At 35.9% G+C, this 15984-nt stretch overlaps 1 pseudogene; it reads right to left on the bottom strand.

The window, feature by feature from the left end:
• Positions 1 to 13471: 13471 nt before the first annotated feature.
• On the bottom strand, positions 13472 to 14515 carry LOC112128103 (annotated as a pseudogene).
• Between the last annotated feature and the right edge of the window lie 1469 nt (positions 14516 to 15984).

The raw sequence follows: 15984 nt of genomic DNA, 5'->3' as shown, positions 1-15984 counted from the left end.
CGTGTTGGTTATGTAGGTCTGATTCATATTTTGTCGACTCCAGGATGGTTTTTGTAAAGTTTCAGTGAAAAACAGCTTTGCCTACGTTGTTAGGCGTTTTCAGTGGTGTCACATTTTCGAATCTGTTAACCATCTTCATACAGTTCAATTATTAAAATTTTTCTCCTCTTCAAATTGGATCCCAAAAAGTGTTTCCAACAACTGTAAACTTTTTCCTGTGTTTTTTCTGTAAAAAAAAAAAAAAATGAAAAACGGTCATTTTTATTGACACACCCCTATAGTAATGACAGGTATTAATAAAACCTTGCTGGTGTCACTTTATACGGGATGGCCTCAACCTTTTTCCATTAGTTTCCATTGCAGATATGAACCCTCTCATCAGTCATTTTTAAAATGCACCATTATTCACTTGAGTGTTGAATGTTGTCCCAAAAGCGAGGAAAATAAATAGTACTGTCCTTAGGTTTTCCTAAATGGGAAACTAGTGATTTTTTTCTTTTGTTTAAGAAGGTGCATTGTCACCATCAGAATCACCACTTTTCCAATTTTAATTGTGAATAAAAATATTTTATTTCACTAGAAAGCAAATCAACCAAAAAGCTGCCAAAGAAGAACAAATATAGAAAAAATGATATTTTTTGTTTTTTGTCTGTGAAACCTACGTGATAAACATGGTGAGGCTAATGTGACAGAAGCATGTTGGGAATGATCCCACACAATAAAATCAAACGCATACAAATACTAATAACATTTGACATAAGTCATAACAATTAATTAATAAATTAATACTATACCAATTATTACACAAACCCAACACACAAATGCAAAGAAAATAAAAATGTATTAACTTAACTATTACAAAAAGTAAAAAACTGAACAAACACCAGTTTGATGTATGAAGAAAACTACCAGCAACAGATATGAGCTCACTCAGGTACAAAATAGCAACACTCAAATATACATGTTACATTTGTTTCTCGATTCAAGCAAAACGGGTCCAATCGTGAATCCTAATTAACAGAAAAAAAGCCCCAAAGGTCTTGATCGGACCTGAACATAAACCAATCATGTGCCTTTTTAAAGTAAAAATCAATCCTGTTTTAAAATAATTTATTAACACTAAGACAATAATAGCAATTAACACAAATTAAATCTATTTCTTCTTTTCAACAATCAAAAAATTTTCAGTTTAAGAAAACAGGAATTTTGTCTTTTTACAAGCTATGTAAGCTTGGTCAGACCGTAATGAAAACAACAAGTGTACTGCAATTTCACTGTGAACTAGGACTTTTTATTTTGTACCTACAATTTTACTTTACCCTGCAAGAATCAAATAAATAGCTCTGATCTCTCTTCCCTAATTGTGGAGATAATTTTTTTAAGCATTGTAGGATCATGCCACTACGAAATAAATTTAAGTATGTCACCTATATCACAGGCATGTAGCACATAAGCATATGGCAGGCTCTGGTTGTAAACATAACATAACTTAGTCTGCAGTGAAAAATGTATAGATTGACCCACATCTGTAAGTGCAATATTTTGGATTGTGAGATTATTAGAACTACTAATGGCCAAAGTAGCAAATGCATATATGAATTATTGCAGTAACTACAGACAGGCAAAAAAGTGGCCACCCTTAATATTTTTAATTACCCGTTATATAATGCTCCATTGATTACCTTACAACAATATTTGGTTCATTTTATATAATTAGAGGTAAATAAATCACAGGTAAATAAAACAACTTGTGTTTACAATTGGATTTTGTAAATAAATCTTTGAATAGTGAATTTCATATTCGTTGGTTTTTCTGTAAAATTCTTTCTAGCATTCCTATGGTTTGATTTTTTAAAGTAGTATTTTTAAGTTTCGAATTTGTTTGAGAGATAGTTTTAAGTGATACAGATTCAGCTAGATTAATACCATTGTTAGAAGATGGAAGAAGTCTAGCTCAGGGGTGCTCAAACTTGAACTGCTGGCGATCTACCTCAATATTTTTAGACTACTTACGATCGANTACTTATTAAAAATTTTTTTCTTCTCGAGATCTACTCAAAAAGCACTCGCGATCGACTGGTCGATCGCGATCGACCGTTTGAGCACCCCTGGTCTAGCTGATTTGGCCATAAGGGTACTTAACATAATAATAATAAAAAAAAATTGTCCAAACGGTCTTCAATCACTACCAAGATGCTGGAGGTTACTCAAGAAAGCATGGATCAGGTCGCCATCGTTACACATCTCAGAGAGATGATCGTTTGATGATGTACTCTATAATCGGAGTACTCCTGTTGGGATGAAGCTGTGACAAGACACAGGTCAGCTTGGTTAAGTTTCGTAAGAAATCACATTAAGCAAGAATGGACTAAAATCTTGTTTTCGGATGAGTCAAGGTTTTGTTTGAGGTCTTCTGACAGCTAGTGAGAGAGAAGCTATGGTTTGGGCAGGCTATGGAAGGAATATTCATCAAGGATCCCCTAACAGCTGTGCGATACAATGAAGATCTATTATCTAACAGAAGTTGTTGCTTATATGCCACTAATTGGCGACGGATATGTTTTTATGGATGAGAACGCAAGGCAAGGCCCACACAGCTAGGATCGTTGGTGACTACATGAAATGTGCTACAATTCAATGTTTGGAGTGGCTAGCATGTAATCCTGACTTAAACCCTATCAAACGCCTTTGATGTAAATTGTCAAAGAGGGCAAAAGATCGCCCAATTCGCAGGAATTAGAGGAGTATAAAAATATCCTACAGCACTACATCCAAAACTTCATAAAATCGATGCCAATCGAATGCAACCGATGATCATCACAAGAGGAGAAAATACACGGTCTGAATTGAATATTTTTTAGTAGTTTGAAAGTTGAAGTGAAAATGTTCATTGTTTCCATAGAAAAATTTTTGGTAAAATTGGTTTAATCAATTTAATAATTTTATTTAGCTATAACATATATTTCTTTAAAAATATCCAGCAAACAGAAAATAAAGATTATAACGATTGCAAGTATTTACTATTAAAAAAAATAGGGTAGCCATTTTTTGCCTCTCAATGTATCATCATCGATAGGTCAATTTATCTTTAAGCCCATACAAAACGTTCTGGACGTCGTCCTCGTTTTAAAGATAAGATCGAAACCCCGACCTAACTACATTCTGGGCCCGGGCCAAATAAATTTGTACGAGATTATCCGACCTTCAGTAAATTACAAAATAACACTATTTTTCGACTACAGATTTTTTAAATGTGCAAGTGTGTCGCGTAGTCCGGCTTTTCTGTCTCGGACGCATTGGATCATTTAAACAAAAAAGTGAACATCGTAGAAGACTGGAAAGCGCTTCCGCATTTTGTCTCTGGGCAGAGGGAGTCAACAAATAAGAATATCTTCGGGGATTTAGCAAACGAGATATGCGTCAATGCATTTTTCCTTGCTAGTAGTATCTTTAAGTTTTCTGAAAATTTTTAATCTGACCTTATTAAAAAAAAGTTTTTTCGAATACATTCGTCGTTAAAATGGCATGTTCAAAATCTGCTATATGATATTCACACAGATTGTGAACCCTTCCTTATTTATATAATTATTATAAAAGTACTTATTTTAATGTATACCAAATTAAACCATATAAGAAATTCGTTAGTTTTACTAAATTTTATCAGCTTCTATTAAACATATAAATACTCAATTAATTGTACACAATTTTTCTCGAAATGAAAAATTTGTGTCACAGGCGGGATTCGAACCGGAAAAATTGTGTGCAATTAATTGAATATTTATATGTTTAATAGAAGCTGATAAAATTTAGTATTAATCTAGAATCACACCTGTGAATCGTACACAGTCCCGCTAATCTAGTATTGGGTTGTCCGGAAAATAATGCAGGATTTTGGTATTAAACAAAAAAAAAGAAACTAGTTACTTTAAAGCAATGTTCTTTAATCAAAATAATTTCCCATACTCTCAATACATTTCTCCCAACGTGTTGGTAACTTATTAATTCCGTCTGAGTAGAATTCAGAATTTTTAGAATTGATAAAGTCAATAAATGCATTTTCCAGTTCCGTTTGATTTTTGAATATTATGTGTTGTAAGTAGTGGTCCAGGTGTCTAAAAAAATGGTAGTCAGTAGGCGAGAGGTCCGGAGAGTAGGGTGGGTGAGGCAAAGTTTCATAGCCAAGCTCCAATAATTTTTGTGACGTTACACGTGACACATGTGGTCGAGCGTTGTCATGCAACAAAATGGGCCCTTTCCGATTGACCAAAGAGGGCTTCATTACTGCCAATTTCTGATGCATGGTATTAATTTGGTTACAGTATGATTCAGCATTGATGGTTTCGCCAGGATTTAAGAAGCTGTAGTGTATTAAACCAAATGAAGCCCACCATACCGTAACCATTACCTTTTTTTGATGAGTTGGGGGCTTTGGAGCTTCTCCTTTGTCGAGCCACTGTCCAGAACGTCTAGTGTTATCGTAGAGAATCCACTTTTCGTCACATGTAACAATTCTGGCCAGAAATGGGTCATTTTTGTTTCGACAAAGAAGTGATGCACAAACATCAAAGCGCTGATTTTTTGGCGATCGTTTAATGAGTGTGGAACCCAATTTTCGAGTTTTTTCACTTTTCCAATCGCCTTGAGGTGGTCAGCGACGGTCGTTTTACTGACTTTGAGTTGCTCTGCAAGTTCTCGAACAGTTGTTTTGGGGTTTTCTTCCACCACTGATCGCAGAACATCATCATTAAGAGAGGAAGGCCTTCCACGACCTTCTTCATCTTCAAGGCTGAAATCTCCCTCCCGAAATTTTTTAAACCACCTTTGCACAGTGCACTCATTAACACAACCCTCGCCCCAGACTTGGTTAATGTTTCTAGCCGTTTGGGCTCCGCTTCGGCCGAGTTTAAACTCGTAAAAGAAAATCGTACGAAATTCTCGCTTTGACATTATAAGGATGACTGAATTATTTCCAAGTAGCGGAATGCTACAGAGGTAAACAAACAATATCATTTGGAAGAGGATTAATAAGTGTTGACATTCATACAAATGAGTAATCCTGTAAACGTAAACAGAATATTTTATATAGATTTTTTTTAATGAAAACTTAAAATCCTGCATTATTTTCCGGACAACCCGATATAATCGTTAATAAAAAGTGTTTCTATATGAAGCCGCGATTTGCTTATAATTAGAATAAAATCGGGTAGTCGAAGTGGGAAGTTTGTGGCATGGGCGATCGAAGTCACGGTAGCTCAAGTGGTAGAGCAGCGGCGTATTGAGCCGAAAGTCGTGGGTTCGAATCCCGCCTGTGACACAAATTTTTCATTTCGAAAAAAAAATTGTGTACAATTAATTGAGTATTTATTCGTTAGTTTTACTAAAAAATATTTTATTATGATAGTTTGAAAGAAAATTTACCAAAATGCCGGAAATCATAAAATGTACCTTATTCTATCACTAAATGATTTTCCGGTGTGTGGTGAATTTTTTTTCAAACCATCATAATTGAATAGTATTTATTAAAATTCCTGAATTTATGATCTCGTTGAATTTGGCTTACATTAACATAAGTATGCTGTAATTAAAATAAAAGATAAAAATACATATAGCCTGAAATATTTTTAATTGCAATGCATTGCAATTTTTGGGAAATAAAGTTGAACCCCTCAAAATCACAACACCTTTAGACTCCGCCTTGACCATTAAAATTATTATTGTTAAATTATGTTATATATGTTACTATTATTATTGCTAAAATTATTTATTATTATTACCATTAAAATCAAATTTTTTGACAAACAAATACGACTGACACCTATTTGGATGTACGGGTGCTTTTGGATCGGCCAAATATTACAAACTTTCCAATCCAAAATTTTAAGACTTATTGTTTCTACCCCTTTTTTACGTAAACAATATTTGTTCACGTGCCAACTGCTTTTTCACCCATAAAAACATATTTCAGGCTTTTTATAGGAAATTACAAAATCACACATTTACGATTTGAATTCATATGTTTGTTGTTCAGTACACATTCCAAACATCTATCAGAAGAAGAAGTGTGTATTACATTTTAATGATTAATTGGAGGTTGTGAGATGCGGTCTGGTGTGACGTAGGTTTAGAACAAGAGACTTTAGACTTTATTGATATCACCTACAGGGCTCAAACGTGTAGATGTGCCATTATTGTGTGCCCTGTTGAGAGTGCCCACTTGGGAAGAAGAACACAAGAATGCCACATCTATACAGAAAACAAACACTTTAAGCCCTGAAGGTGATCTAAATAAAGGCCGAAACGTTGGCACGATAAAGAAAATGTTTTTCTAAACCTACGTCATACCAGACCACTTCTCACGATCTCCAAATAATCATTAATTAACGGTCACTAAACACCACACATTATGATGGAATAAGTGGAAACATTTACAAAAAATATTTCTGTTGAACCGTGGCTCGTGTAATGACTTTTGGGGGATTTCACTGCCACTTCAGTTGCCTTATTTTATAAGTATTCCAAAGACATACTCACTTTTACACTTTTTTAGAACTTTTCATAGTGAAATCTCGTATGTAAAGTTGAAAAATGTGATATCGAACTTGAGTTGAACTTGAGGAGAGCGTACACGTCTTGTTTAAAAAAACAAAACAAAAAACAAAAACAAATGGTAACAAAAATTAGAACACATTCTTCTCGTGGCATGGCCAGCGAGGAGCCCTGATTTGACACCCCTACATTTTTACATATAAGTAATGTTGTACATATAGTATAGAGAATACATATGCTTATAGAGAAATTTGAAATCACGTGCAGACATGACGGAAAAAAGGAAAAAGTCCTCCCTGCAGTCACGTCCAATACCAAGGAAAACATTTCGAACATTGGTTAATTTGCAAAAATGCTTAATTTAATGAAGTTTCATTTTAATTGTATTTTTTCTTTAATTATGTACACTTTATGAGAAGAATGGATCTGATTTTTGTTACCAACTAATAAATGCTTTCATTAAAAATACGACATGTTCGATGTTTTCGTGTTGCAGCTCTCCTTGGGTTCGATATCTCGTTTTTCATCAATACAAAGAAGATTTCACTAAGAAAAAGTTTAAAAAATGTAGAAGTGAGTGCGTCCTGGTAATACTTATAAAATAAGGTAACTTTAATGAAATCCCCGAATATTTTTATGGAAAAGTCATTGCAAAAGCCACAAATGAATATTTAAAAAAAAAGCCATTTTTTATACTTCTTGGTGAGTGTTAAGTCCAAGATGTTGATACTGTTGTTGTTTTCAGTTTCTATGTTGAATGTAATGTTTTTGTGTGTTGTGTTAAGGTCCCTGAGTGCGTTTTCTGGGGAGGAGTTGTCTGTTATGGTTAATATGTCGACGACGTATCTAAATAGATGGAGTATTCCGTTTTTAGCCATTATTTTTGGGAAATAATGGTTAAGCACCTCTGCAAGAATGGTCGATGTTGGGTCTCCAACCCTAGACCGTTTTTGGGGGAATATATGTCATTGTTGAATTTGAAGTAGTTTTGTCCAGTGGTTATTTTTGTAAGTTGTGTTTTTTTTTGTAAGTTTTTTTTTTTGGCGTTATGAACTATGCATATTAGCCATGTGACAATCTTATATGTGTTTTCAAATTGAGGGGGGTTATTGTGAAAAAAGGGCCAGAGGTGACGGTGGGAATCGAACCCACGACCGCGGCGTGAGAGTCTCTCATGCTAACCAGAAGCCACAAATGAATATTTAAAAAAAAAAGCCATTTTTTATACTTCCATTTGTTATTCGGAAGCGAGAATTTTTCAACGAAAATGTGGTTATCTTGTGGAAAATGTATTGAAGTTCGCTAAATAAAGGTCAGATTTGTATTTTAATGACGCTATAGTTGAGAAATAACAATTTTATTTTTAAAAAAATCTGATTTTAGACGTCGCAAAATGTTAAACACTGACAGGCAAAAGATTCCACACCCACTTGTAATATAACTTGATTTGAATATATTTTTGTACATTAATCAAAGTTTCCCGTTTTTTAAAGTTTAAAAATTGAGTCTTTGTCTAAAAAAAGTAAAAAAAATGTAAATTGCTAAGGAAAATGAAACAAAAAACGGACAGATAAAATTTGTTTTAATTAGATTTTTAATTAACATTTCAATGTCGCATATTTTCTCCTCTTGCTTTAATTACATCTCGAAGAGCCTCGGCATACTTTCTATCAGTTTAGAAATGTCTCTTTGCTGGAGGTTAGCCCATTTTTCACGAAAAGTCCTTTCAAGATAGTGGGGTATATCAGGAAGTGATGGACGTCCTTTTATTCGCCTTTTGATGTTATCCTATAAATGTTCGATCGTGTTAAAGTCTAAGACAGATGTTATGCTGTTGTTGTTTTGACGTTTGTATTATGCGAGCGACATGTGGACGGGCATTATCGTGCATTAGAATAAGATTGTCGCTAATTTCATCGAGGATAGGCAACGCATGATGTTCCAAAATTTCATCGACATAGTAAGTCGCCGTCAAAGACCCTCCACGAACAACAATCAACTCTGTGCGTCTCTCTTTTGAAATTCCCGCCCATACCGTCACTGAGCTATGTTGAAAAAATTGGCTCTGGGAAAATTACCTTCTTCGTACCTTTCATTTCGCCTTCTCCACACTCTTTCACGCCTATGTGAAGATCGTAGAGCAAATTTAAACTCATCTGTAAAAGTGCAGCAGACCAATCGTCCAAAGTCCAAGGCTGTGTTCTCGAGCAGATGCGAGCCATGCAACTCTGTGTTTTCTGGTCAATTCTAGTCCTATTACGGGACGAAAAGCCGACAGTCCATACTGATTTAATCTCCTTCGAGCAGTGCGTTCAGATATTTGGACACTTGGAACATTCTGTAGCTGATGAATCGCTTGAACAACAGTAAGGTGCTGGTTTCGCAAAATTCTCAAAGTCAAAAACCGGTCATCATGTGGTTCTGTTACCTTTGAGCGTCCAAAACCGTGCCTTCCATTGTAGGACTCAGATTCTCGAAAACGTCTAACGGCGTCTAGCAGAGTTTCGTAGGGAACTCCGATGGTAATAGCCGCATACCTGATGGAACGTCCATCGTCAATAAGTCCCACACCAAGTGCAACATCCTCAGCACTAAGTCGCATTTTTAAGTTTAAAAATCGAACATTGTCTGCCAACACCGGGGGTGGGTGATTTTCAATGCCTGCCGGTATTTATAGTAAATCAGAATGGCTGAAAATGCCGATGGACTGCTAGAAGTGCTATGGCAATAATAATAGAGTGATAATCTACAATGTGTATGAGTGTTTTTTTACTTCATTTATTTGTATTTACAACTCTAAATAAATTATATACAACGAGCAGAATGGATAATTTATGTTTGTGGCATTATGGGCGTTATAGAGAAAGCTACCCATTGGCACCGCTCTGGATTAATAAAATGGTTTTAATCATTTAAGAGGTCTCATCCATATTCTTTTCGTTTACGAGGTAATTGTGGAAAATCGTATTTGTGGTTTAGTGTGATTCTGTAATTTACTATGAAAACGTCTGTAATATGTTTTGATGGATGAAAAAACTGTTGGATGTAAAGATCTCTGTGAAGTGTGTTTGTTTAGTAAAAAGAGGCAGAAACAATTAGTCTTAAAATTTTGTATTGAAAACTTTGTAATCTTTGAATATTGGAATAGTTTGTCGATCCATAAGCTTCCGTATATCCAAATATTAAGTATAAGTATGTCGAAAGTTGATTTTAATTCAATTAATTAAGGATTTTTGTTGAGATTAAAAAAGTCAGTGTCACGAGCGGGATTCGAACCCACGATCTTCGGCTAGATACGTCGCTGCTCTACCACTTGAGCTATCGTGTCTTCGATCCACTCGGGCACTAACTTCCCATCTCAACCCCAACTTTTGAATTTTCCCTCCTTTTTGCCATTTTTCAAATGTCGTGTAATCTATTTGATTCTGGCAAGATGGCGAAAAGGAGGGAAAATTCAAAAGGTGGGGTTGAGATGGGAAGTTAGTGCCCGAGTGGATCGAAGACACGATAGCTCAAGTGGTAGAGCAGCGACGAATCTAGCCGAAGATCGTGGGTTCGAATCCTGCTCGTGATACTGACTTTTTTATCTCAACTAAAAACCTTAATTAACTGAAATATATTAATTGTTCAAGCGGACCACGAAAACTAGTGAAGTTGATTTTAATGGTACTTTTGATTGTCCGTTAAGTAGATAATAAAGCATTTTACAATTGTTTGTTGGGTGACTGTTTTTGTTTTTTTAACAGTTTGTGTAGATTCCAAGTCCAAAGTCCTTAATGGTTAAATTTGTCGAATTTAGGAACAGGTTCATTGTTTAAGTATAAGCTAGGACAAGTCTCAAGACGGAAAGGTGATATGTTGTGACTTGGAGGGGTGCAACTTTATTTTCCAAAGATTGCTGCATTTTTTAATTTTGATATGTGGTAACATAACTGAAGCTTGTGCAGAAGAGGAATGACTTGAAATGAGATTTAAACAGATTATTATGTGGTCAGTTACATGATTTTAACACAAGTACGGCATTTGGAATGCCATTAGCTATGGCATTTGGAATCGAAGTCTATTGAACGAAATGTTGAATGGTTGATACGGCTTTTCAGGAATATTCACCATGAAAGATAATAAATTTGCAAATTGTCGAGTTCTTGACTAGTTGTCTTGTATAGATCACTTGGTTTGGACTGTAATTTGAAAAAATGTCCTTGCTAGTTTGTACCAGTATGCCCAAACAACCCATTGCAATTTGTTTGCAAGAACTAATAATAATCGTCGATTTTGGAGGTTTTAAGGTTTTGAGAAGTTTAACTGAGATGAAAAGGGGAAAACCTCAAGTATTTGTTTCTCATCCCGTTAACTTGGCAGTTCATCGTTTTTAGACCAAAATTGACAACTAGACTCAAAACGCGCAATTTCGTCAACAGTCCAGTACACGTGTTATCTGGCTTTTGTCCATGACAGTGACCGTTTGGTACTAGAATTGTAACGGGCGGTGGGAGAAACGATTCCCCTATTCTTAGATCAGTCACACCCGGGATGACGGAGTGCGACGTTTTGCGGCTGAGCCTCCGGAAGCCGAAGCGGTGGGCGTGGGAGCTCACGACGTCCGCGTCATCTCCAGCGATAATGATTCCTAAAATCGAACTGGTCGACCATAAAGGACGTCTTTTGTGTTCGGCCCAAAACGCCCGACACCCCGAAAAGAAAAGGACGAAGAGAAAGAGACGGAAAAGGGATGTACCCAAAGAAGGTAAACAAAAAACTGTAAGCCAAAATTTGTACCAAAACCAATTAAAAATATGTATTTTTACGTGCATTATATACTTTTTCTTACAAACCTGAAGAATACAAACGGATAACTGATTACAGAAATGTCATTAATATACCCTTAATTCAAAAGCTTTTGTAAAAAGCTTAAAAATCTGCCGTGTAAAAACCCAGGTTATTTATATGAGAATTATTCTGTCAGACCTCCGCGTATTATCTAAAGTGGTCATTAATATTGATGGACCCCATCTGGATCCAAGGTGACAATTAATTTACGCCACACCTAAGGGGCCTTTGTCCTTATGCCAACTTTGTCCTGATTTGAGTCCTGATCAAAACGTTAGGCCTAAATAAAATAACAATGTCTTGTGTGCAACACGTAAAATATTGAACAAATGTCGTACGTTATTGCAAGATTTTTTGGATGTTGACGGGGTTTAACAATGATCGGCAACTATCAAAACTAAACAGGTACATCACCCCGCAGACTTGAGTGGACACCCCACAATAGCAGAATGATTTAGTTTTGAACCTCAATAGTTTTTATAGATTTATTCTTAATAGTTTTTTAGGATTAATACTATGTGATACTGTTTGGTTTATTAATTTAATTACCTGTACAAATTATATAATGATGACTCCAATGGACATCCCACAATAGTAGAATGATCTAGTTTGAACCTCAATAGTTTCTATAGATTTATTAGGTTTCGTGGTCCGCTTGACTAAATAAATTCTTTTCAATTAATTAAGGTTTTGGCTGAGATAAAAAAGTCAGTGTCACGAGCGGGATTCGAACCCACGACCTTCGGCTAAATACGCCGCTGCTCTACCACTTGAGTTATGAGTTCGATCCGCTCGGACACCAACTTCCCATCTCAACCCACCATTTGAATTTTCCCTCTTTTTTTGCCATTTTTCAAATGTCGTGTAATCGGATGGATTCATGGCCACGGAGAGCTTTAGTGAATTATACTTCATTTTGCTTATTACATTTATTAGGTTTCGTGGTCCGCTTGACTAAATGGCAAAAAGGAAGGAAAATTCAAAAGGTGGGGTTGAGATGTGAAGTTAGTCTCCGAGCAGATCGAAGTCACGATGGGTCAAGTGGTAGAGTAGCGGCGTATCTAGCCGAAGATCGTGGGTTCGAATCCCGCTCGTGACACTGACTTTTTTAATCTCAACAAAAATCCTTAATTAATTGAATTAAAATCCAACTTTTTTTTTTTTTTTTTTTTTTGAGATCATCTTTAGGGCTCAAAGCGTTTGTTTTACGTGTGATGAAGATGATCTAAATAGTATCATGCCAACGTTTCGGTCTTTGTTGAGATCATCTTCAGGGCTCAAAGCGTTTGTTTTACGCTTTTATATTTTAGTTTATATTGAATTTTTTCAGGTGATTACACGACATTTGAAAAAATGGCAAAAAGGAGGGATAAGACAAAAGGTAGGTTGAGATGGGAAGTGGGTGTCCGTGAGGATCGAAGTCACGACAGCTCAAGTGGTAGAGCAGCGGCGTATCAAGCCGAAGATTCGAATCCGCTCGTGCCATTGACTTTTTTATCTCAACTAAAAACCTTGATTAATTGTAATATGTTAATTGGTCAAGCGGACCACGAAATTAGTGAATTTATTATTTAGTATGTTATAAAAATAGCTGACGAGGAAACTTGTTGACTGTCCAACATTGTACAAATAAAAATAATATTACCGAAATGTGTTCCAAAAATTGCATGCACTTTAACATTAACAAGTTATTATTTTTATGCAGGGACTTGCTTGAGATGAAAAAGATAGTGTTACGAGCAGGATTCGAACCCGAGACCTTCGACTCAATACGTCGCTGATCGAACAACCACTTGAACTATCTTGACTTCATGAAGTAACACTAACTTTTTCATCTCGACCAAGACCTTACATAAAAAGAATACTTAATTGAAAGAAGTAATTTGGTCAATTAGACCTTAAACAAGAAATTAACATGTTAATTTCCATAAAAAACAATATTTAGACACGATTGTTCTATTTTTTGATAATAGTTTTTTTAATCATTAAAATCTTATAAAATTAGTTCTAGTTGTTTTCTAAACGAAAATGTAATTATAATTAGGAGTTGGTGGCAAATAAGTAAGAAATATTTATGTTCTATCTATGTCAAAGTTCAATAGTGAATTGAGTACGTTCTGTGAAATGGAATTCGTTTCAGATTTTCCGCTTCCTTTCTTCTGTACAACCATAAATAGTGGTCTAACATTATAGCATTACAGTAATAAGATGAATGCCGTTCTTCATTGATTCTTTCCAACTGGTGTAAAAGAATGTCAACGATTTTTATCGAACAGCCCCTGATTTCGACTTCTTCAGGAGAACCGTTAGGTAGAATCGTTTCGCTGTTGAGTTTCTTAGTTAGCTTTTCTCCGTATTTCATGAGACCGAAATGCACCAAGACTTGAGGCACTCGGTAATCAGGACACATTGTTATAACGCCAATGTCGTTAAATTCACCGATTCCTTTCCCGTAGTTGAACGACCAAATGTGCGAGACTAAAATCTGAGCCCTTTTGTGGAACGAAACTCTTTTACCAAGGTAATCGGCTGAATCGTTGAAACATGGAAAATCGGTTGTAATGATGTTAAGAAGTTTTGCAGCTGATTTCTCAGCAGTTTTGACACAATTGATAAAATCCCCGTCGTACTTTTCGATCAGCGTTTTGCCGACCTCGTGGAGGCATTTGAGCCGATGGCCCACCAGATTTATGTCCCTACCGTTCGTCCCTTGGAGGAGTTTTAGGACGTTGTTCATAGTGAAGTTGGAGTACACTTTGGGGTCGAAGATCCTGACACTGTCCCGAACAGCTTTCCCCAGGGCAGCGGACAAGGCGTAGAAACCAGTGTATGTCTTTCCTTCGAACTCCACCGTCCACTTTTCGTCCGACCTCTTCGACCAAAAGCAAAAATTGATCGTATCGAGGAAGAAAATAAAATTGATCGCGTCCTTTTCATTCAAGTCCACGGGGAATGTTTCGTGCTCGTGAATGCTCACGATTCGAATCTCCTTCTTTTCAAGAGAAACGTAAAGTCGTTCCGCGAACGACGATATTTTATCCAGTTTTATGAAAACATTTGAAGACATTTTTGCAATGAAATCCGCGGATTCTCTTGGATTTAAAACTGGCAACTTTTGTGATTCCAAAGTCTTCGACATTTTCGTAAAATGATTTTATTTTTTAAATTCAGTTCACAATAAAAGCTCTTAAACCATGTGTAAGTTTGTATTTACAAAAATTATTGTATTTATAAAATCCAAATCAACTGGCCTTTATTATACACATTTTTAAATATTGATCACTGGCGCCTGTATAATTTTATTTATTTATTGTTTATTTATTAAGGAAAAACCAACTAGAGTTATCATCGCCTTTTTCGAGATTTAGCCACAGTTTTGCCTAGATAAATCACCCACGAAGAAAACAAGATGAGGATCTCTAAGACCGTAGAGAATGGAAACACCCTCATCCTTAATTCCGTGTAGATAAACACTTTTAATACGCTTACGGCCTGAACATGTTTTCAGGATTACGAAGAACCAAGATAATATTTTAAGGCTTACCTACTAATCAGTAATCCCAAAGAAACATACAAATACATCACTATGAATCCTAAAACACCAAACTTTACCTCACTCCCAAAAATACAGACGTAATATTCCCATCAGTAAACTATGACCAGCCCCTGCATACAAACTTGCAAAGTTCGTTGCAGACATCCTAAAATCCAAGTTAAAATTTAAACCGCATTAAAAAACACAATAGATCTAGCAATACCCCCAACTGCCAAACTAGTCCCCTTTGGTATAACGAACCTGTATCCATCCATCCCAGACAAAAAGATCATCGACATACTAACAAACACACTACACAAAAACTGCAACAAAGAATACGCGAAACAACTAACACAACTTACAAAAATAACCACTGGACCAAACTACTTCAAATTCAACAACGACATATATTCCCCCAAAAACGGTCTAGGGTTGGAGACCTAACATCGACCATTCTTGCAGAGGTGCTTATCCAAAATCTGGAAGAGAATTATTTCCCAAAAATATTGGCTAAAAACGGAATACTCCATCTATTTAGATACGTCGACGACATATTAACCATAACAGACAACTCCTCCCCAGAAAACGCACTCAGGGACCTTAACACAACACACAAAAACATTACATTCAACATAGAAACTGAAAACAACAACAGTATCAACTTCTTGGACTTAACACTCACCAGAACCAATAATAAAATCGACTTCCAAATATACAGAAACCCACTACTACAGACGACATAATAAACGCACAATCCAACCAACCACACCAACACAAGCTTTCAGGGCAACGACTTATGATACACGGCCGTGTGCCGGTTCAATATAAAATTTCAAGGCTTACCTTTTCTCAGAACAACAGATTCTTCAGTCCTCGTTCGATCCAACCGTTGAAAATTAAGATAAGTTCGTGTTTAAGTATAACATATAATAACAAGTAGAAATACAACTTGGAGAAATGAAGTAAAACGTAGTGCCGAGGACGATGTACAGAGATAGACTAACTAAAATCATAAGCCTAACTTACCGTGGTAACTTGCGAGAAACTAGGCGGCAGTATGCCTAAACAAATAT

This window comes from Cimex lectularius, unplaced genomic scaffold (genome assembly GCF_000648675.2).
Source record: "Cimex lectularius strain Harlan isolate CLEC.00 unplaced genomic scaffold, Clec_2.1 scaffold418, whole genome shotgun sequence".
Taxonomy (NCBI): domain Eukaryota; kingdom Metazoa; phylum Arthropoda; class Insecta; order Hemiptera; family Cimicidae; genus Cimex; species Cimex lectularius.
Note: the sequence above shows the minus strand (reverse complement) of the source record. Positions and strands in the feature narration are given on the sequence as shown.